Source organism: Triticum urartu, unplaced genomic scaffold (genome assembly GCF_056163025.1).
Source record: "Triticum urartu cultivar PI428250 unplaced genomic scaffold, HENAU_Tu73 scaffold2, whole genome shotgun sequence".
Classification (NCBI taxonomy): Eukaryota; Viridiplantae; Streptophyta; class Magnoliopsida; order Poales; family Poaceae; genus Triticum; species Triticum urartu.
In genome coordinates, this window is record NW_028260368.1 from 301197 (window position 1) to 322757 (window position 21561).

General features: G+C 36.5%; 1 non-coding gene across 1 annotated transcript; it reads left to right on the top strand.

Moving 5' to 3' along the window:
- Positions 1–20106: 20106 nt before the first annotated feature.
- On the top strand, positions 20107–20180 carry TRNAP-UGG (transfer RNA proline (anticodon UGG)). The gene has a single exon. It is a non-coding gene; the product is annotated as a tRNA-Pro (tRNA).
- The last annotated feature ends 1381 nt before the right edge of the window (positions 20181–21561 follow it).

Below are 21561 nucleotides of genomic sequence, written 5' to 3' on the forward strand. Positions count from 1 at the left end.
TTCTAACAGATTCCTTAGTTCGGACCGACGAAGTAATGTCACTCGACTATTATCAACCTGACTGCAATCTTTTTCTGTCGGTAAGGATTGCACCAGAGCACCTTCTACTTCTAATAGGCCATGAACTATAGATAGAGAAGAATCATTCTGAGCGAGTACATAAGAAGCGATCCACTTTTTTTCATCGGTTCCAGGGGAAGACCAAAGATCTTGCGCGGCAGGTCCGCCAGAAAAACTCAAAAGAGAAAGAAGTCTCGTTAATCTCTTCATGCTCGTTCCAAGTTCGAAGTACCTTTTGGCCAAAGAAAAACCCGCTTCCTGACACGATTGCCTCTTTATCTTTATATAGATAGATTCTATGGGGTTATTACTTAGTAAGTCTATTTTGTACAAGAGCCCCTCCTATCTGATAGAAAAGGGTCCCATGATCCCGAGCCGATCTTACCTTGGCTCGCAAACCCCAAGTTTGTCTATGAAGAGCTAATCTAATTGTATTTTTTTCTAGAATGGATTTCTTATGTGGAATACTAATGGATAGGGCTTCGTTGCTAAGTGCTACAAGATCTAGTGCACTGGAACTCGTGGTTATGGACCCGAATCCTTTAGTATGGAACATTGTCTTTTCCAAGTAAAAACCCCTAGTATATGAAAGAATGAAAAGGTGCTTTCGTTCTTGTGGAATAAGAAGCCCTCGTACCTTAATGAAAGGAAAATCGTAATTTTTCGTTAGGTATTTGACCAAATAGGATCGTCCAGTTCCTACAGAACCTATCACTAAAATACCCGATAGGGCTAAGCGGAACGAAAAGGGTTTTCCATGAGATGGTAAATGAAAACGATTAGTCCCACACGAGGTTTGGGAATAAGTGATTGTCTGATAATGAGCAAGGAATATACGTCTTTCTGCTAAAGAGGATCTATTAAAACTCATAATTCATTAGATCCTTGTTATCAATGCCAACTAGGTATCATAAGTAAATGGATCCCGGTTGTTCAATCCTTTGATAACCAAGGTCATTCTTTGCTAAAGAGAAATGATCACTATGAGTCAGACTCAATAGAATTGGATCCATTCCAAATAGCGAGAATTAGGATTCTTGATCCCTCTCAATCTCTCTTTCAATTCGAGGATCCAGAGAGGTGTTTTCATAGTCATCTCCGAATATTTGCCATCTCGGAATATTTTCGATTTCATTTTTCTATGATATGTCTTTCTATATGAAAATTGGTTATTTACGATGTACGATGATCCCTGTTAAGCATCCATGGCTGAATGGTTAAAGCGCCCAACTCATAATTGGTAAATTTGCGGGTTCAATTCCTGCTGGATGCACACGAACGGGAACATTCCATAAGTCTATTGGAACTGGCTCTCTATCCATGGAATCTCATCCATCATCCATACATAACGAATTGGTATGGTATATTCATACCATAACATAAGAACAATAAGAACTCGAATTCTTATCGATACTGGAACTCAGAGCATAGGAGGGAAAGTCGATTTATGGATGGAATCAAATACGCAGTATTTACAGAAAAAAGTCTTCGTTTATTGGGAAAGAATCAATATACTTTTAATGTCGAATCGGGATTCACTAAGACAGAAATAAAGCATTGGGTCGAACTCTTCTTTGGTGTTAAGGTGGTAGCTGTGAATAGCCATCGACTACCTGGAAAAGGTAGAAGAATAGGACCTATTCTGGGCCATACAATGCATTACAGACGTATGATCATTACCCTTCAACCGGGTTATTCTATTCCACTTCTAGATAGAGAAAAAAACTAAAGGAGAATACTTAATAATACGGCGAAACATTTATACAAAACACCTATCCCGAGCACACGCAAGGGAACCGTAGACAGGCAAGTGAAATCCAATCCACGAAATAATTTGATCCATGGACGGCACCGTTGTGGTAAAGGTCGTAATTCCAGAGGAATCATTACCGCAAGGCATAGAGGGGGAGGTCATAAGCGCCTATACCGTAAAATAGATTTTCGACGGAATCAAAAAGACATATCTGGTAGAATCGTAACCATAGAATACGACCCTAATCGAAATGCATACATTTGTCTCATACACTATGGGGATGGTGAGAAGAGATATATTTTACATCCCAGAGGGGCTATAATTGGAGATACTATTGTTTCTGGTACAAAAGTTCCTATATCAATGGGAAATGCCCTACCTTTGAGTGCGGTTTGAACTATTGATTTACGTAATTGGAAGTAACCAATTAGGTTTACGACGAAACCTAGAAATCGATCACTGATCCAATTTGACTACCTCTACGGGATAGACCTCAACAGAAAACTGTTGAGTAACGGCAGCAAGTGATTGAGTTCAGTAGTTCCTCATAGAAAATTATTGGCTCTAGAGATATGGTAATATGGAGAAGACAAAATTGTTTGAAGCACGCACAGAACCGGAAGCGCCCCTTGTTTCAAAGAGAGGAGGACGGGTTATTCACATTTAATTTGATGGTCAGAGGCAAATTGAAAGCTAAGCAGTGGTAATTAAGACCCCCGGGGGAAAATAGGGATGTCTCCTACGTTACCCATAATATGTGGAAGTATCGACGTAATTTCATAGAGTCATTCGATCTGAATGCTACATGAAGAACATAAGCCAGATGACGGAACGCAGAGACCTAGGATGTAGAAGATCATAACATGAGCGATTCGGCAGATTTGGATTCCTTTCCTATATATCCACTCATGTGGTACTTCATCATATGATTCATATAAGATCCATCTGTCTAGAGATCGTCATATACATCTAGAAAGCCGTATGCTTTGGAAGAAGCTTGTACAGTTTGGGAAGGGGTTTTTTGAGAGAAAAGAAGAATCTACTTCAACCGATATGCCCTTAGGCACGGCCATGCATAACATAGAAATCACACGTGGAAGGGGTGGGCAATTAGCTAGAGCAGCAGGTGCTGTAGCGAAACTCATTGCAAAAGAGGGTAAATCGGCCACTTTAAGATTACCATCTGGGGAGGTCCGTTTAGTATCCCAAAACTGCTTAGCAACAGTCGGACAAGTGGGTAATGTTGGGGTGAACCAAAAAAGTTTGGGTAGAGCCGGATCTAAGTGTTGGCTAGGTAAACGCCCCGTAGTAAGAGGGGTAGTTATGAACCCTGTGGACCACCCCCATGGGGGCGGTGAAGGGAAAGCTCCCATTGGTAGAAAAAAACCCACAACCCCTTGGGGTTATCCTGCGCTTGGAAGAAGAACTAGGAAAAGGAAAAAATATAGCGATAGTTTTATTCTTCGTCGCCGTAAGTAAATACGTAACTAGGAATATGGAAAATTGCATTTTTGGAATTTGCAATAATGCGATGGGCGAACGACGGGAATTGAACCCGCGCATGGTGGATTCACAATCCACTGCCTTGATCCACTTGGCTACATCCGCCCCTTATCCAGCTAAAGGATTTTTTTCTTTTTTCCATTGATCATTATTCTATTTATTCTGACCTCCGTACTTCGATCGAGATATTGGACATAGAATGCCACTCTTTAAAAAGGAAAAAAGGAGTAATCAGCTGTGACACGAAAAAAAACGAATCCTTTTGTAGCTCATCATTTATTGGCAAAGATAGAAAAGGTCAATATGAAGGAGGAGAAAGAAACAATAGTAACGTGGTCCCGGGCATCTAGCATTCTACCCACAATGGTTGGCCATACAATCGCGATTCATAATGGAAAGGAACATATACCTATTTACATAACAAATCCTATGGTAGGTCGCAAATTGGGGGAATTCGTGCCTACTCGGCATTTCACGAGTTATGAAAATGCAAGAAAGGATACTAAATCTCGTCGTTAACTGAATTCTGAATAGAAAGATTAAGAAGAAAAAAAGATTCAAAATAAAGTAAAGGTAGGCGGGGAATAACCTTATTTATGACAAGTTTCAAACTAGTAAAGTATATCCCTAGGATAAAGAAGAAGAAAAGTGGGCTAAGGAAACTCGCAAGGAAAGTTCCAACCGATCGTCTACTTAAGTTCGAGAGAGTTTTCAAAGCACAAAAACGTATCCCTATGTCTGTTTTCAAAGCACAAAGAGTTCTTGACGAGATTCGCTGGCGTTACTACGAGGAAACTGTTATGATACTGAACCTCATGCCCTATCGAGCATCTTATCCCATCTTAAAGTTGGTTTATTCGGCAGCCGCAAATGCTACTCATTATAGGGATTTCGACAAAGCGAATTTATTTATTACTAAAGCCGAAGTCAGTAGGAGTACTATTATGAAGAAATTCAGACCTCGAGCTCGAGGACGTAGTTTCCCCATAAAAAAAAGCATGTGTCATATAACAATTGTACTAAATATAGTAAAGAAATCTAAATAACCTTTAGATCCATCTAAGATTTCGATTCCCAGTAAAAAAAATATAGAATAGAAAAATATGGGACAAAAAATAAATCCACTCGGTTTCAGACTTGGTACAACCCAAAAACACCATTCCTTTTGGTTCGCACAACCAAAAAATTATTCTGAAGGTCTACAGGAAGATAAAAAAATAAGGGATTGTATCAAGAACTATATACAAAAGAATAGGAAAAAGGGCTCGAATAGAAAAATAGAATCAGACTCAAGTTCCGAAGTAATTACACATAATAGAAAAATGGACTCAGGTTCAAGTTCCGAAGTAATTACACATATAGAAATCCAAAAAGAAATCGATACGATCCACGTCATAATCCATATTGGATTCCCAAATTTATTAAAGAAAAAAGGAGCAATCGAAGAATTAGAGAAAGATCTACAAAAGGAAATTAACTCTGTAAACCAGAGATTTAATATTTCTATCGAAAAAGTTAAAGAACCTTATAGACAGCCTAACATTCTTGCAGAATATATAGCTTTCCAATTAAAAAATAGAGTTTCATTCCGAAAGGCAATGAAAAAAGCCATTGAATTAACTAAAAAAGCAGATATAAGGGGAGTAAAAGTAAAAATTGCGGGTCGTCTCGGAGGAAAAGAAATTGCACGCGCCGAATCTATTAAAAAGGGTAGACTTCCCCTCCAAACAATTCGCGCTAAAATTGATTATTGCTGCTATCCAATTCGGACTATCTATGGAGTATTAGGTGTAAAAATTTGGATATTCGTAGACGAAGAATAAGTAATCTTGTCTTCGGATTCTGTCCATTGATAGAATAAAAAATGACAAGAGACTTTTTTCCTGAAATCCCTGCAAAAGAAGAAATTATACCTCTTTCTATAAGATTTAATGAAAATTGATAAATCATTTAATATAATTGCTATGCTTAGTGTGTGACTCGTTATTTTTTTCTTTTTTTTAAGAAAAAAACTTAGTAATTATAGAAAATTAACTAATAACCAACCTATTGCTTCGTATTGTCGAGATCCTAACTAAGAAACAGTCACTATATGAATAAATACCTCTATCATAACATAAATGAGTAGATGTGTCATATAGTTGTAGCAACTGCAATTTTTTCTCTAAAAAAGAAAAGGGATTCTAGGTTGTGAAGCAAAACTAAAGGGATGTGGATAAAGGGAGGGATGATAGAAAGAAGGAAGAGGAAATAAATAAGATATAGGATTCCACTATGTATGGTCTATGAATTACATCATAAAAGGCAATGTGATAAAGCATCAATATAATAAAAATAATAGAGAATTAAAAATTGTAACTTGAAACAAGAACTACAAATTTAAAGCAATAATAAAGAGCCGCCCGGGTTAATAAAACTGAGAAAATTAACTCGGAAAGAAATTTTTTGGAAGCTCCGTTGCGGGATTCAGACCTAACCATTCAAGGAGAAGCAGTGGGAACGACAGAACCTATGATTCCATAGGATTTTATTGAAAAGAATCCTAACACTTCATTGGGTGGGATGGCGGAACAAACCAAAAAAATTGTCTTATTTGGTAAGTTTATAAATTAACAAATAAGACAGGAAAGAGTAAATATTCGCCCGCGAAATTCTTATTGAATTAGAATACTTTACCGCGATTCAATAAGAGTAAAAATAAGGATTTTTTTAAGAAGGATTACATTATCTATAAATATAGAATTTAGATAAATATACACACACATCTGGATATATTCTAGATCTTCTTTTTTGACTATATATTATATTTTTCTGTTTTAACAAATTCAATATAAAAAAAACCGAACTTTTTCTATTATCTATTAATGTGTATCTATCCGTACCGTAATATTTTGGAATATTATGAATTAGAGAAATTTACATGCTTTCTGATTCCATTCGCGAGGAGCTGGATGAGAAGAAACTCTCATGTCCAGTTTTGCAGTAGAGATGGAACTAAGAAAGAGAACCATCGACTATAACCCCAAAAGAACCAGATTTCGCAAACAACATAGAGGAAGAATGAAAGGAAAATCCTGCCGAGGCAATCGTATTTGTTTTGGTAGATATGCTCTTCAAGCACTTGAACCCGCTTGGATCACGGCGAGACAGATAGAAGCAGGACGAAGAGCAATAACACGATATGCACGTCGTGGTGGAAAAATATGGGTACGTATATTTCCCGACAAACCGGTTACACTAAGACCCACGGAAACACGTATGGGCTCGGGAAAGGGGTCCCCCGAATATTGGGTATCCGTTGTTAAACCTGGTCGTATACTTTATGAAATGGGGGGAGTATCTGAAACTGTAGCTAGAGCAGCTATCTCCATAGCTGCCAGTAAAATGCCCATACGAAGTCAATTTATTCGATTAGAGATATAGAACCCTAAAAGGGGTATGGAAGATAAAAAAAAATGCTCGGTTTTTCTTTCTGGAAAGACAATATTTCTTTCATCCTTTTGCATTGAAATAACAAATTGAAATCAAAATAATATGATTCAACCTCAGACCCTTTTAAATGTAGCAGATAATAGTGGAGCTCGAAAATTGATGTGTATTCGAGTCATAGGAGCTGCTGGTAATCAGCGATATGCTCGTATTGGTGATGTTATTGTTGCTGTAATCAAAGACGCATTGCCCCAAATGCCTCTAGAAAGATCCGAAGTAATTCGAGCTGTAATTGTACGTACATGTAAAGAGTTCAAATGCGAAGACGGTATAATAATCCGCTATGATGACAATGCTGCGGTTATAATTGATCAAAAAGGCAATCCAAAAGGAACTCGAGTTTTTGGCGCGATTGCCGAGGAATTGAGAGAATTGAATTTTACCAAAATAGTTTCATTAGCTCCTGAAGTATTATAAATACTAGTAGGCGAAATTGAGACCAAAGAATTAATTTAGTAGATTGTGTTTTACGTATATGTTTTAAAATCCAAAATGAAAAAAAAAAAAAGAAAACATGTTGATTATAGAAAAATTAGGAGGAACCTAGAATTAGAGTCTTATGGGCAAGGACACTATTGCTGATTTACTAACCTCTATAAGAAATGCGGACATGAATAAAAAAGGAACAGTTCGAGTAGTATCTACAAATATTACCGAAAACATTGTTAAAATACTTCTACGAGAGGGTTTTATTGAAAGTGTTCGGAAACATCAGGAACGTAACAGATATTTCTTGGTTTCAACTTTGCGACATCAAAAGAGAAAGACTATAAAAGGAATATATAGAACAAGAACCTTTTTAAAGCGTATCAGCCGACCCGGCTTACGAATTTATACCAACTATCAAGGAATTCCTAAAGTTTTGGGTGGAATGGGAATTGCTATTCTTTCTACTTCTCGAGGAATAATGACAGATCGAGAAGCTCGACTAAACAGAATTGGGGGAGAAGTCTTATGTTATATATGGTAATCGCCCCGCCTATAGTGCTCGAATTCTATCTCGCCCTTCCTATTTTTAAAATAAAAATAGAAAAATAGGAGAAAAAAAATATGACAGAAAAAAAAAATAGGAGAGAAAAAAAAAACCCGAGAGAAGCAAAAGTAACTTTCGAAGGTTTAGTTACGGAAGCCCTACCCAATGGAATGTTCCGCGTTCGGCTAGAGAATGACACCATCATCCTAGGCTATATTTCAGGAAAGATACGGTCTAGTTCTATACGAATACTGATGGGGGATAGGGTCAAAATTGAAGTAAGTCGTTATGATTCAAGCAAGGGACGTATAATTTATAGACTTCCCCATAAGGATTCGAAGCGTATCGAAGACTCGAAGGATAGCGAAGATTTGAAGGATAGCGAAGATTTGAAGGATACCAAAGATTCAAAGGATTAGGTTTTTCTTTTTTTTTCTAGGGTAATAAATTCTAAGTTCTAAAATTCAAGCGAAGAGACTTATTTTTTCCAAAAGATTAGATTCATAGTTTAAAAAAGGATACGGAAATATGAAAATAAGAGCTTCCGTTCGTAAAATTTGTACAAAATGTCGACTGATTCGTAGGCGTGGACGAATTAGAGTCATTTGCTCTAATCCGAAGCATAAACAAAGACAGGGGTAATCTTTCGAAAAAGAACTTTACTTTCTAAAAAGTAAAAAAAAGTACCCGCGGAAATGTTCCAATTCCAAATAAAATAATTTCATTTAAAATAATTAAAGTAAAGGGTTTATTTTACCCTGAAACGGATATCTTTGTATCTTTTTTTCTTTTTTTTATTTCTAACTCATATTTATGAGATAATAAAATATGGCAAAAGCTATACCAAAAATTGGTTCACGTAAGAAAGTGCGTATTGGTTTACGTAGGAATGCACGTTTTAGTTTACGGAAGAGTGCACGTAGAATAACAAAAGGGGTTATTCATGTTCAAGCTAGTTTCAACAATACCATTATAACTGTTACAGACCCACAAGGTCGGGTGGTTTTTTGGTCCTCGGCCGGTACTTGTGGATTCAAAAGCTCAAGAAAAGCATCACCCTATGCTGGTCAAAGAACAGCAGTAGATGCTATTCGTACAGTAGGTTTGCAACGAGCAGAAGTTATGGTAAAGGGCGCTGGTAGTGGAAGAGATGCCGCATTACGAGCCATTGCTAAAAGTGGTGTGCGATTAAGTTGTATACGCGATGTAACACCTATGCCGCATAATGGATGTCGACCGCCTAAAAAAAGACGTCTGTAAAAGAATTAACCCGCTTTCAACTTTCATTTCAAGAGAAATAAACGATTCAATGATAAAATAATAATACTAGTCTATTATGGTTCGAGAGGAGGTAGCAGGATCCACTCAAACACTACAGTGGAAGTGTGTTGAATCAAGAGTAGATAGTAAGCGCCTTTATTATGGTCGTTTCATTCTGTCCCCGCTTAGAAAAGGTCAAGCGGACACCGTCGGTATTGCCTTGCGAAGAGCTTTACTTGGAGAAATAGAAGGAACATGTATCACACGTGCAAAATTTGGGAGCGTGCCGCACGAGTATTCTACAATAGCAGGTATTGAAGAATCCGTACAAGAAATTTTACTAAATTTGAAAGAAATTGTATTGAGAAGTAATCTCTATGGAGTTAGAGACGCATCCATTTGCGTCAAAGGTCCTAGATACATAACTGCTCAAGATATCATCTTACCGCCTTCCGTAGAAATCGTTGATACGGCACAACCTATAGCTAACTTGACAGAGCCCATTGATTTCTGTATTGATTTACAGATCAAGAGAGATCGTGGATATCAGACAGAACTCAGAAAGAACTATCAAGATGGAAGTTATCCTATAGATGCTGTATCCATGCCTGTTCGAAATGTGAATTATAGTATTTTTTCTTGTGGGAATGGAAATGAAAAACACGAGATACTTTTTCTAGAAATATGGACTAATGGAAGTTTAACCCCTAAGGAAGCACTTTATGAGGCTTCTCGTAATTTGATTGATTTATTTCTTCCTTTTCTACACGCGGAGGAAGAGGGCGCTAGTTTCGAAGAAAATAAAAACAGGTTTACTCCACCCCTTTTTACTTTTCAAAAAAGATTAACTAATCTAAAGAAAAACAAAAAAGGAATTCCATTGAATTGTATTTTTATTGATCAATTAGAATTGACTTCTAGAACGTATAATTGTCTAAAAAGGGCCAATATACATACACTATTGGACCTTTTGAGTAAGACTGAAGAAGATCTTCTGAGAATTGACAGTTTTCGTATGGAAGATAGAAAACATATATGGGACACTCTAGAGAAGCATCTCCCAATTGATTTACTTAAGAATAAACTCTCGTTTTAAATCCATTGCAATTTTTTTTCTTCTTCTTTTTCGAGTTAGAATAAAAAGAAAACAATTTAGCATCTTTGGTACAATCTATATTTTCGCGAAATGGATCATAATAAAATGGATTTTAGGTATCTAGGGAAGATTCACTTGGAAGTAACTATTTCCTAGATACCTATGGTACTTCACGGTTGAATGAATCAAAAAATATCTAAAAAAGACCTAAAGTTAATGATTTATCAATGGGTAATGTTGCTCCAATACCTAACCAAAGAGCTACTACAGTACCGATTAAAAAAACGGTCGTAGCTACTGGGCGGCGAAATGGATTTTGGAATTTATTGACATTCTCTAGAAAAGGTACTGTCAATAAGCCTGTTGGCACAGAAACCATTAAAAGAACGCCCAATAACTTATTGGGTACCGTACGGAGTATTTGAAACACGGGAAAGAAGTACCACTCGGGTAATATTTCCAGAGGAGTTGCAAACGGATCTGCCGGTTCACCAATCATTGATGGCTCGAGAACCGCTAAACCTACATTACATGCAATAGTACCTAGAATTACTACTGGAAAAATATATAAAAGATCGTTGGGCCATGCGGGTTCCCCGTAATAATTATGTCCCATCCCTTTAGCTAATTTAGCTCTTAATACAGGATCATTTAAGTCTGGTTTCTTTGTTATTGGGATAGGTGAACTCTTTAGGATCCATCCCCCAAAGGAACCGGACATGAGAATTTATCATCATCCGGCTCGAGCAAGAGTGAAAGAAATAAGACCGCGGAAGATCCTTAATAGAATTAAGGTTTATAATGACTCAATGACTCTAGGCAAGAAAAGCTTTATCAGATTCTCTTTTCCGAAGTTGCACCTACAACTACTCATTGAAAATAATCCTATTCTTATGGGTAAATGCTCAATATCCAAGTGGGCTTACAAATTTGATCATGATCAATTGCTTTGTGGATTGTCTCATGTCTCTTGATTAGTTGGTATTTATCCCCTCAATATCGCAAGTTTCTTACCTCCAAACAAAATATTTACTTGTTACTAATAAAAAATCAAAAAGTTTAGCCTACATTCTTCCTTAGATCCCTTCTTTTACTCCGATAGTATTGCGGATCACAATCGATGCAAAGAAAATGAATGCATTTCCATACTATAATAAAAAGGTAAGTGTAATAAATAGAGAACTGGATCATGTCACATGACTTATTCCATTTCTACTCTATGGGATCTTACGGAGCCTGTTCATGGATGACATGGTTGCGGTATGATCATAGAAGATATTCTCCTCAAGTGAACCAGCCTATCCTTCCTAGGTAGGGGACTTACATGTTGATTGGATGCGGAGACACCTTTGGTTGTGAATTCTAATGTGGCAGATCCAATTCTTTATCTGCATGGCCAAATCAATAATTCAAGTCACACACTCCCATAATCCGCCTTTTTTCTTTCGTAAAATTAACTTCAACTATTTGTATTGTATAAAAATACTTTGGAGTTGAAGAGAAGTATCCAAATGACATGTGTTATTTTACAATAACCCATGCTTGTAGCAATGAAATACCAAAACCTACCCGATATGATATATGATAATTATAATTCTCTATGATATGCCTTCCCTATAAAGGACCCGAAATACCTTGCTTACGTATCATTGGAAAGTGCATTAACATAAATACGGCAGTAAGCAGAGGCAGTACAAAGGTATGTAAACTATAAAAACGAGTCAAAGTGGATTGGCCCACACTAGCACTTCCGCGTAATAACTCCACTAAAGGCGATCCTATTACCGGAATGGCGTCAGGTACACCTGTCACAATTTTGACTGCCCAATAGCCAATTTGATCCCAAGGCAAAGAATAACCAGTTACACCAAATGATGCAGTCAAAACAGCCAAAACCACACCTGTGACCCAAGTTAATTCGCGGGGTTTTTTAAATCCCCCTGTGAGATACACACGAAATACATGCAGGATCATCATTAAAACCATCATACTTGCTGACCATCGATGAACTGATCGGATTAACCAACCAAAGTTGGCCTCGGTCATTATGTATTGAACCGAGGAAAAAGCCTCTGTAACGGTTGGTCGGTAGTAAAAAGTCATAGCAAAACCGGTAGCGACTTGTACTAGAAAACAAGTAAGTGTAATTCCCCCTAAACAATAAAATATGTTGACATGGGGAGGAACATATTTACTAGTTATATCATCTGCAATTGCCTGAATCTCAAGACGTTCCTCAAACCAATCATATACTTTATTGAGATAGGTAACTAACCCGAGTCCCCCTCTAAGAGCCGTATATGAAAATTTCATCTCGTACGGCTCAAGCAGAAACACAAAAATTTTCAACGAATATTAGAAAAAAGGTTCAAAACTTCATCAGCCACTGAATTGGGTCGATTTGCCTTGAAGATATCAAATAAGAAAAATCCGGAATATCTTCTTTGTGATGATAATGCCAAAAAATCTCAAGTTGGCGCGTCTTTCTTTCTTCCTTTCCCTTATGTTGGTCATTAGAGGCTTCTTGACTTTTCTCTTCCCTATAAAGGATTTGTTTTTTTATGCGTAATATAGAAATTATCTTGTTGAGATCCTATGAATCAGTTCAATTAAAACCTTAGATTCATACTAGAGCCACGATGATTTAGTCTCAAGCTAAACAAAAGGCAAGGGTTCTTCGAATAAGAACCGCTTGATAATCATTTATTGAATCAGTGTAATGACTCGACAAAATCGAGAGAAAAAAAGTTGTCTTTTGGGCAAACAAAATTGGAAGGAAGAAAATTTCTTTTTTATTTTTATTTAAGAACTACTTGAATTTTTCAGTCTGGTTGCGAGGTCTTAATAGTGAGTATGAATCATAGTTCCATTTTTTTTTGATCCACTCTATCTATTTCGTGTTCCAGATACTAGAATAAATAATATCTGACGAATTAGAATCATCTTGATAGAGATAACAGGCCCTTTCTATGTATTATCAATAGGATCAATTCTAACAAGTCACACACTCATATTCCAGAGATACCGAAACAAAAAAATTCCGCGGTCGAACTACCATAATATCTAGAAATGTAGATCTTAAACTAGAAAGGCTTTTTTGGATGGAAAAACTCTGACTTCCTAGTTTTAGTTAGTAGAAACCTAATTGGTTAAAATTCCGTCCAGTAAAACGGAAGAATTATAAATTTCTAAAATGATAGATAGGAATATAGCGAATAAAGCCATTGCGATCCCCATAAAAGGAGTAGTCCCCCAACCCGGGGCGACTTTCCCATATTCCGAATTCAAGGGTTTCAGTAAACTACCTGCACCAGTTCGTTTTGGCCTAGGTTTAGAACTATCTTCAACGGTTTGTGTAGCCATAAATTCTATTTAATCATTGGTGTTGACTTTGTATACTATTCCGTTGTAGTTGTAAATACACGATCTTTTCGTAGATCCATTGTAATCTTGAAATTCTATAAAAATGGAAACAGCAACTTTAGTCGCCATCTCCATATCTGGTTTACTTGTAAGCTTTACTGGGTATGCCTTATATACCGCGTTTGGGCAACCCTCTCAACAATTAAGAGATCCATTCGAAGAACACGGAGACTAATTTAAGTAAGAAGTCTCCCAGATAGGGGGACTTCTTACTTAAATGAAATTATTTTATTCTTTTAGTTGGAGTTGGTGGAACCTTAGGTGGTTCTCGGAAGAAGATAGCGAAAAAAATTATCCCTAAAGTCGAAACTAAAAGGAACGTATAAACCAATGCTTCCATAGATTCGATCCTGGTTTATTTACAATTATAACTTCCACACCTATTCATTTGTCATTTGGGATAATTTCCCATATAAAGAAAGAAAAAGAGTCAAAGAAAGGATGGGAGATGTTTCCCATGTCAAATCAAAAAAGAGAGGTGAAAGATACTATAACAATGTGTATCAAACTGCCTGTTTCCTTGTAGTTGGATCTCCCACTTTTTGGAATGTTCCAAATTCCACTTGAGCATCCAAATCTGGATCAATACCAGCAAAAACATCTCGGAACAATGTTCTAGCGCCATGCCAAATGTGTCCGAAAAAGAAGAGCAAAGCAAAGGTAGCATGACCAAAAGTGAACCAACCCCTTGGACTGCTGCGAAAAACACCATCAGATTTCAAAGTAGCCCGGTCTAATTCAAAAATTTCCCCTAATTGAGAACGCCTCGCATATTTTTTTACAGTAGCAGGATCAGAATAACTTACTCCATTAAGTTCGCCACCATAGAACTCCACCGTTACACCTACTTGTTCAACACTATATTTGGATTCTGCTCTTCTAAAAGGAACGTCTGCTCTAACAATTCCCTCCTCATCTACCAAAACAACCGGAAATGTTTCAAAAAAAGTAGGCATACGGCGTACAAAAAGCTCACGTCCTTCTTTATCTCTAAAGACGGGATGTCCTAACCATCCAACAGCTATTCCATCCCCATTGTCCATTGAGCCTGCTCTGAATAATCCCCCTTTTGCCGGATTATTACCAATATAATCATAAAAGGCTAATTTTTCGGGAATTTTAGACCAAGCTTCTGATAAACTAAGATTTTCGGCTAAACCATTGCTAACTCTTCGATATATTTCTTGCTGAAAGTATCCCTGATCCCACTGATAACGAGTAGGCCCAAATAATTCGATTGGGGTCGTTGCTGACCCATACCACATAGTTCCAGCAACTACGAAAGCTGCAAAAAAAACAGCAGCGATACTACTGGAAAGTACAGTTTCAATATTGCCCATACGTAATCCTTTATATAGACGTTGAGGCGGACGGACACTAAGATGGAATAAGCCCGCTAATATACCCAATGTACCCGCAGCAATATGATGAGAAGCTATTCCCCCCGGAACAAAAGGATCAAAACCTTCTGCACCCCACGCTGGATTTACAGCTTGTACTTTTCCAGTTAGTCCATAAGGATCGGATACCCATATCCCAGGACCATACAAACCCGTTACATGAAATGCCCCAAAGCCAAAGCAAGCCACCCCTGCAAGAAATAAATGAATTCCAAAGATCTTGGGCAAATCCAAAGAGGGTTTTCCCGTCCGCTCATCAGAGAATATTTCTAGGTCCCAATATACCCAATGCCAGATCGCTGCCAAGAAACACAAGCCAGAACAACACAATATGCGTACCTGCCACACCTTCATAACTCCAAATACCCGGATTTGTTACAGTTCCTCCTGAAATACTCCAACCACCCCACGAATCCGTTATTCCTAAACGAGTCATGAAGGGAATTACGAACATACCTTGTCTCCACATTGGATCCAGAACAGGATCAGAGGGATCAAAAACTGCTAATTCGTATAAAGCCATTGAGCCAGCCCAACCAGAAACTAGAGCTGTGTGCATTATATGCACCGCAAGCAATCGACCCGGATCATTCAATACGACAGTATGAACACGATACCAAGGCAAACCCATGGAAATACCCCTTTAGCAAAGAAAAATAGACACGATGTCGCTTTATTTTATCGCATTGAAAAAGACTATCCATATCCTATGTACCTAACCCTTCTAGGGGATTCTGTGTCAGAAAGCGCGAATATTTATTTCATTCCATTAAAAATAAGAAGCCAATTCTGTTCATAAGAAGAAAGAGAAGCAGATCTATTCTATACTCGATAAGTGCCAATATGCAATGGGTAACTTGGCCAATTTGGAAAAAACGAAGAATAGATCGCTACCCCTCTTTGTTTAGCATTCAAATCACCCATTCCCTTTTCTTTATTCAATCTGTCTTACATTCCTTATATGTATAACCTTTCAATCTACGTATTAATAGAATCTATAATATTCATATAGAATAAGAATAAAAATTAAGACAATAAACTGCGGATTCTTTCTTTCTGTTCCATTCTTACGTTTCCATATTAAAGTGTGGTTTTCTTACTTAAATTTAATAATATTAATCTAATATGCCCATTGGTGTTCCAAAAGTACCTTACCGGATTCCTGGAGATGAAGAAGCGACTTGGGTTGACTTATACAATGTTATGTATCGAGAAAGGACACTTTTTTTAGGTCAAGAGATTCGTTGCGAGATCACGAATCATATTACAGGTCTCATGGTATATCTGAGTATAGAAGATGGAATTAGTGATATTTTTTTGTTTATAAACTCCCCAGGCGGGTGGCTAATCTCAGGAATGGCTATTTTTGATACGATGCAAACGGTGACACCAGATATATATACAATATGCCTCGGAATAGCCGCCTCCATGGCGTCCTTCATTCTGCTTGGAGGAGAACCCACCAAGCGTATAGCATTCCCTCACGCGAGGATTATGCTTCACCAACCTGCTAGTGCTTATTATCGGGCAAGGACACCAGAATTTTTACTAGAAGTAGAAGAGTTACACAAAGTTCGCGAAATGATCACAAGGGTTTATGCAGTAAGAACAGGCAAGCCTTTTTGGGTTGTATCCGAAGACATGGAAAGGGATGTTTTTATGTCAGCAGACGAAGCCAAAGCTTATGGACTTGTCGATATTGTAGGGGATGAAATGATTGACAAGCACTGCGATACTGATCCAGTGTGGTTTCCAGAAATGTTTAAGGATTGGTAGTGTCCGGATTTCTTGTAAAGTTATTTCACAGCTAAATTCGTGTTTTCCTCGATTTAATAGAAAATAGAAAGACTTCATGATGAGCAATCATCAGGTTAAGATGGATCTAAACCAATCCATTTTTTTCTATATACATACAACATGCCGACGGTTAAACAACTTATTAGAAACGCAAGACAGCCAATACGAAATGCTCGAAAAACGGCCGCGCTTAAAGGATGCCCTCAGCGTCGAGGAACATGTGCTAGGGTGTATGTGCGACTCGTTCAGATCATGACTTCAAACAAATATAAAAAAAATTGAAGTATCCATGATTAGTACCAATGAATAGGATATAGCTTCTCTATCCTAGATTTCTATGGTATATGGAATTTATGGTTTCCTTTGGTGCAAATCCAATTATCTAAATTGGAAATAAGAAGCAATTCTCCCATTGGTAGCAAATGGTTATCCATTAAGCGGAGGAAATAGTAATAAAAAGAAAAAGGCTTATGCTCCTTTATCTTAAAAGAACGGACTAACAGGGTCAGCTACTTAGCCAACTTTCATAATTAAATACCGTCACTGTATGGATAACTCTTATTGTGAAAAGAGCTATTTACTCTATAATGGATAGGTAGAGCCAAAGAATGTGGACTATACAAGTTCGCAATACCTTTTGATGAAAGAAAGGGCTCCGGTGTATAGAGAGGGCCTCACCGTTTAAAAGGGAACCATAGAAACGATGGAACCCACTATTTTTTTTAGTATTATTAGAATGAATTTGTTATTTCGTATAGAAATAACTGAACGGAGTGGAATAAAAAATCGTGGTTGGGAAGGTTACTATAGCAAAAGCCATTGGAATTAATATTTTATATATCGGAATAATTAGTTTTGTTATTAATGAGAAAAAGGGTGGCTAAAAGAAGAGAAATCATTAGTTATTCATTAAGGTTAATTTGATTCAATGACCAGAGTTCCGCGAGGATATATAGCCCGGAGACGACGAACAAAAATGCGTTCATTTGCCTCAAACTTTAGAGGGGCTCATTTAAGACTTAATCGAATGATTACCCAACAGGTAAAAAGAGCTTTTGTTTCCTCTCATCGAGATAGAGGTAGGCAAAAGAGGGATTTTCGTCGTTTGTGGATCACTCGGATAAACGCAGCAACGCGGGTATATAAAGTATTCGATAGTTATAGTAAATTAATACACAACCTGTACAAGAAGAAATTGATTCTTAATCGTAAAATGCTTGCACAAGTAGCTGTATCAAATCCAAATAATCTTTACACGATTTCCAATAAAATAAAGATCATCAATTAAAGGTATAAATAAAGTAATATACTGGAATAATAAAAGATGAATTCCCGGAGAGGGAACTCCGGGAAGATACAATAAATTAAGATTAAGTGGTAGGAATCAACGAGCTGGATTACTTTCTTTATAATATATATAGGTCTGGCCCTTTCGAATTCGAATAAAACATCAACAATCGGAACTTAAGTTCCGGTTGTTGTTTCTTAAATTTTGGTTGTTGTTTCTTAAGTTTCGATTGGAATTGTACTTTTGCGTTAATTGAGGAATATGTCTATTTTTTCTGGGTCTAGAACCTGTAATTATTGAAATTGACTGGGCTTGAAATTGCTTTTCGTTCTCATAGTTACGAAACGGTAAGAAAGATAAAATACGAGCCTGTTTTATAGCAAGAGTAATTAATCGTTGTTGTTTCAAGGTTAATCTATTTATTCGTCTCGATAATATTTTTCCTTGTTCACTAATAAATCTATTAATTAAACTCATGTTTCTATAATCAATTCGATCTCCCGGGCCAATCCGGGGACGCCTACGAAAAGGTTGTTTAGATTTACGAAAAGGTTGCTTGAATTTACGAAAAGTTTGCTTGGATTTACGAAAGGGTTGCTTGGATTTATTAAAAGTTTGCTTGGATTTACTAAAGGGTTGCTTAGATTTAAGAAAAGGTTGTTTAGATGTATACATGATTTATTCCTTATTTAAAATTTGAAAATTTGAAAATTCACTTCTTTATTTTATTAATTTAGGATCCAGAAGAAGTAGTTTTTCTTTGATCCATATCTTATTTGATTCATATTATAGTATATGAATACCCTCTATACATATGAAATAATATCTACCGGAAATCAGATGAGTTGATTTGTATTTTGTATTCTATACTATGTTTTCTTTATATATTAAATATGAAGTTCTTACTCTTTCTGTTGTTTGGAAAGATCAAACACACGATGTTCCTATTTCTTTATTTCGTGATGAGTCGTATGCTTGCGACAATAACGACAAAATTTTTTGAATTCTAATTGTCCGGGTGTATTGTGGCGATTCTTTTGAGTACTATATCTAGAAATCCCCGTCGATTCCTCATTGGCACCTTTTCGAACACAACTGATGCATTCCAAAATAACTCTGATTCTAACATCTTTTCCCTTGGCCATGAACCTCCTTTTCTTTTTGGATTGACTTAACTTAATTCTTCTACTTATTCTTTTATTCTTCTATTTTGAATCCGAAGAAGAAGAATAAAATTCATTAGAATAATTTTTTTTTATTCTTTAATTAAGTAATAAAAAATAGAGAAATAATTAAAGAATACAATCCTTGTCGAATTAGCAAAGATTTTGGTTCGAAATCCTTTCATTTAATTAGCCAGCCCCGCCTTTTCTATGCTCTGATTTCTGAGGCCTTATTTAGCTTGGGTACCCCTTTAAATTGAATTTCTATTTTCAAAAATGGGGTTTACCAAATTTTTAATGACTCTGAGGTTCAACCCAATCCATCTTTTCTTTCTTTTTCCTTCCGATACTAAAAAAAGATTGAAAAGGATCAAATTTTGTCATATCACGAAGAAATCTATCCCTCCCATAGCAATAACTAGAATTAAAAAAAAGGGAATGACAAAGCATCTGGGAATAAACGATTAATTTCTATCAATAAACCTGCTAAAGCACCAAACCATAGAGTACTTAGCACGGGTGCTACAGAGAGATATGTTTTTATATCCCGCATTGAAAATCCTCCTTCCTTGTTGGAATACATATATGATCATAAACTCTTGCCCAAGATTGTTATGCTATATATAAAATGAACCATATCGACGAAATTTTCCTATCCCTAAAAAAGAAAAAGATGACCCCTTCTTCCTATATATTACCAAGGAAAAGTAATCCTTCTTTTATAGGCGAAATTATATTGGATTTTATATGTATATAATTCCTTAATTATATGAGACCAAAAAGAAGAAATGACACGAGGGTTCTATATATAGATAGAGAAAGAAAGAAGAAGAAAATTATGATGTGGAAAAGAAGACAGGAATTGTGTACAATGGCATTGTACAACAATTTAATTTGGAAAAGGGATGTAGCGCAGCTTGGTAGCGCGTTTGTTTTGGGTACAAAATGTCACAGGTTCAAATCCTGTCATCCCTACCTATTACTTCTTTCTTCTTTATAGGCAGTAGCGACGAGATCAATTAAAGTAAAGTGGGTATAACTTGAATTTGTGGAGACTATACGTACGTGAGATACATTAGGAATAGAAAAAGATTTTCTTTTTGAATGAATGAAAGCGCTCTTAGTTCAGTTCGGTAGAACGCGGGTCTCCAAAACCCGATGTCGTAGGTTCAAATCCTACAGAGCGTGATTCCATCTATTTTATGTCGAAGCAGAGTAAAATAACTTAACAAAATTGAATTGTAACTCCAATTTCAATTTGACCTCCTCTCTGGTCTGGAGGAGGTCAATCAAAAAAAAAAAATGACTCAATCAAAGATCCAACTGATCCCCACGCCTGTATTGCAAATACGCAGTCACGAATAATCCCGCTAAAGTAATAGGAATTAGGCCTAAGACGATTCCAAATAGAAAAACTTCAATCATTTCGATTTGTTCGAGGGGATAAAAAAAGAGGTACGATCTATCCCTAAATAGTACTCTAAATTATCCACGAATCTCAATGACCAAGAAAAGAATTCCTAATTAGTCTGGAAAAGAGTCGTAGAATGCCAGGAATCCCAAAGAAAGATTTTTCTTTTCTGAATTATAATTATTCAGTCAATTCAAATAAGGCGTATCTTGTTCAAGCCAATAAATAGAGCTGGGGTTATAGTTAAAGCAGCCAGTAGAAAACCAAAATAACTAGTTAAAGTAAGCATGAAAGAGTTAAATTCCATTTATTTTTTTTTACTACACTACATATGTTGGTAAAGCATTTACCTAAGTTATGGAAAATTCATAATTCATCAGTTATTTTAGATAATACTAAAAAACAAGATAGAGTAAGATACAGAAGTGTAAAAGAAAGTGGATTCATCAGATGATACATGAGTCCCTAATTCCGAATCAAGAGATTTGTTGTGGAATTTGTCAATTGAGTAAAGTAATAATATTAAGAACTAGATCATCTAACCCCATTGAATGAAAAAAAGAAATTCAATTTTCAGGGAAATTTTTGAATAAGAGATAAATAAACAATTGAATTTGAAAAAAAAAACTTCTTTCTATTTTGGATAATTTCTTTTTCAATAGGACCCTCTTTTTGGAGTGAACGATCGAATATTCCCCTATTCCTTCTTATTTTAACTGATTGTATTCCATATGGAATAAGAGGAGAACAAAAGCATTCCACGACCTGCCAAGGGGCTGTTAAAAAAAAAAAAAAAAGAAAGCTCTTCCTTGAATTTACTTTATTTTTATTCCTTTTTCGAACTCCAACCAAAGTAGATTCGAAGACGAGTCACTTCAATTATCCTTTTAAGTTCTATTCTATCTTCTGTCTTTCCCTATTTCATCTCGTAAAGTTCCGCGCTCG